General features: G+C 35.8%; 1 non-coding gene across 1 annotated transcript; it reads right to left on the bottom strand.

Annotated features, from left to right (window-relative positions):
- Nucleotides 1–1,602: 1,602 nt before the first annotated feature.
- On the bottom strand, nucleotides 1,603–1,705 carry LOC122229015. Its single transcript, XR_006206885.1, has one exon. It is a non-coding gene; the product is annotated as a U6 spliceosomal RNA (small nuclear RNA).
- Between the last annotated feature and the right edge of the window lie 1,679 nt (nucleotides 1,706–3,384).

Below are 3,384 nucleotides of genomic sequence, written 5' to 3'. Positions count from 1 at the left end.
GTGTTTTTTTTCAAAGTGTTTTATTTTTTTGAGTTTTATAATTCAATCATTTTTTTTGAAATTTTTTTGCTATGAATATTGAAATCATCTCATATGTTTGCTTCAGTCTCCCCTTGCACCAATAAAAAGAAAAGGCAAATTCAACAACAAAGCAAAACTTCCATTATAACACTAATATTACACAAACTCTTAGGGAAAACAGTATTAAAACTTCTACTCTGTGGAAAATACTGGTTTTGTTAATGCTTATGGTACTTATTACCTAATAGTATATAAATAATAGGCATGTGCCTTCATGTAAAAGAAGAATATGGTTGTTCATGTTGTTTTTGTCATGTCTCCCTTTTTAGTTGTTTTAAATTGATGGTCATAAAAATTTAAAAAAAAGGGGGGTGCCTGGGTGGCTCAGTCTGTTAAGCATCTGACTTCGGCTCAGGTCATGATCTCGTGGTTTGTGAGTTCGAGCCCCGCATCAGGCTCTATGCTGACAGCTCAGAGCCTGGAGCCTGTTTCGGATTCTGTGTCTCCTCCTCTCTCTGCCCACCCCCCCCCCCACCATGTTCATGCTCTGTCTCTCTCTGTCCCTCAATAATAAATAAATGTTAAAAAAATTAAAAAATAAATTGATGGTCATATACAGAATGGTCAAGGGCAACAACTATCAGCAAATGTAAACCAAAATAAAAAAGTAGATGGAAAAAAAATACCTAGATATATAAGTGCATTAATGAGATATGTAAGTGCAGGAATAAAGGGGTCATTTATCCTCAATAGCGAAGCCACAGCATTGCACATTTATGCTTTACTAAACTGCACAGGAAGTTTTGTGTTGAAAGGGCTTTGGGGAAAAAAATTCTTGTATCAACTTTGAATTAATATTTATATTCTTATTTTTTGCAGCATACTTGAAAAATGAATTTTTCAATAACATTAATCCAGACTATTTAGAGCAATTGCTAACTTGATATATACTATATTTTGTCTTTTGAAATGTGTCTTTCCTAGGACACTTATTTTGTTTAGTACCTTAAAACAATTCTATTCTTTCTTTTTTCCATTCACCAACCTGTTTTAATCAGCTTAATTTGTCCTAATTCTGATTGTATCTGAATGTCTCAAGACTACGTAACTTCCCTTTGCAACAGCATATGCTTATAAAAAAGGAACTCCTTGCCATGTAGTTTCAAAAGAAGAAAACATTTACTGTACTAGACCTTACAGTAAGAACATATGTCAAATTGGATGTAAAACATCAGGTTTTTAAATCTTTTTTTAAAAGAATGTATACTAAATCTCTCAATTCCATAAGTAGGTGGTTGTTCTTGAGTTTTCTTTTCGCAATAGTTTAAAAGAACATTTGAGCAAAGATCCAGATACAACCAATTTAACCGTGATTGCTTGAAATGATTTCATTCTTTCTGCACATCTCTGGTTATACATGATGTTGCTGATCTTTGATGTTCCATTGTGAAGATATGGATCAATGCTTTAAGAAATGCAATGTGATAAAAATGTGAAAAAAGGAATAATTTAAACAATATGCTTCCATCAAGGCAAACATGGTGTGTGTGTATGCACATATATATGAGTTTATAATGTATTAATAAATGATTATTCAAATTACTTTTTTGTGTCATCTTTGCACAGAGGCTATGCTAATCTCTGAATCATTTAATTTTAGAGTATGTGCTGCCAAAGCAAGTACCATTGAAATTAATTTTTAAATTAGGAAGGATACTATAAGTTGGAAAAATAAATGAATGTAAAATTCACTGAAAACATTATAGAAATAGAACAGAAAGTCTTAAGACCTGAACTGACCTCTATCTGTCAATGATTTAAAACTCAGTAGCTTCACTGAAGTTCTTTCTTCTGAGTTCCAACAATATATCCACTGTCACTGGATATACCACGTAAGGCTCAAAATAAATTTGTAAGAAACTACAAATCTTTCATACTTTATTACACATAGCCCCTGCTTACTCCTCATAATAACCTTTAACAACTTTAGTTCTCAAGGGATCATCTATCTCATTATTTTGCACACCTTAAGCTATAGACCTAGTCAGTCATTCCTCAGTCCACGGAAATTAGTCCAGAAGATAGACACCTGGCTCAAAGAGATCCAGTAAGATCCTCCTCGATACATTTATTTTAATTGGGGTTTCTTCCTCTGTGATCATCATCTCCAAATTACAGGCAGCCGTATTGTCATCCATTATTGGGAACTGTTTGCGAATTAGGTTATGCAAATAAATCAGATCCAAGATATGTAGAAGGAGAAATAGCAACTTGAAGATATTAGTTCTAGCAGTGACCATAGTCTGATTAAGTCTTGAAAATATCAGAGAAATGGATCAATTGATTATGTTTAAAGTGAGGTCTATCTTGCAACTGAGAAAATCACATCGTTACCACTCACTGTTACCCACAAACTTATTCCTCCCTCTTCATTAATAATGGGGTGTGATGTTACCATCTTTGTTTTCCCTACTAACCTCTGGTTTGACCTTGGACAGACTTTGAGTATAAAGTTTTTCATCTGTTAAAGGGAAAATACAATATTTATATTCCAGCATTCTTTTGAGGGTAAAATGAATCTACTGCCTGCACTGCAATAGTAGTTAGTTATCCACCCAGGTGACTAAGAATCATCTTTGACTTTTCTTGGCCATTCACTACTTTGTATCATCCTGCTTACATTCCTTTTAATCCACTCTTCCTTCACTCTTACTGATTCAGTTCTAACTAAGTACATCTTGTCTGGGAGCCTGGGTGGCTCTGTCGTCGGTTAAGCCTCCGACTTCGGCTCAGGTCATGATCTCACAGTTTGTGGGTTCAAGTCTCGCATCAGGCTCTGTGCTGATGGCTCAGAGCCTGGAGCCTGCCTTGAATTCTGTGTCTCCCTCTGTCTCTCCCCCTCCCTCACTCGTTCTCTCTCCCTCTCTCTCTCTCTCTCTCTCAAAAAAATAAATAAGCAGTAAAAAATTAAGTAAGTATATCTTGTCAATATACTATGTAGCTAATAAAAAGTCTCAAAATTTCAGTGGCCTCCAGCAATAACATTTCCTTTTCTCATGTTAGATGTAAACAATTGCTGATAGACGACTACAGCTTGTACTCCATGCATCCTCATATTCTCATCCCCAGGCTGAAGAAGCAGCCCCTCTTTGGGACATACTGTCCTTATTGCAGAAGGAAATGAGTGAGTGAATGGTAGATATGCCCACTGCTTCTTAAAGCATTTCTCTGGAACTGACAGTCTGTTACCTCACTCACAGTTCCTGGGTGCAAGTCACCTGGCCAGGCCAGTCAGTAGGTGAGGGAAGTGTACTTTATCTATAGGGAATCAAGGAAAACCACATGGAGACTAGGGATGTGAGC

The sequence above is a fragment of the Panthera leo genome, chromosome C1, assembly GCF_018350215.1.
Source record: "Panthera leo isolate Ple1 chromosome C1, P.leo_Ple1_pat1.1, whole genome shotgun sequence".
Lineage (NCBI taxonomy): Eukaryota > Metazoa > Chordata > Mammalia > Carnivora > Felidae > Panthera > Panthera leo.
This window is presented reverse-complemented; position numbering and strand designations above follow the sequence as displayed.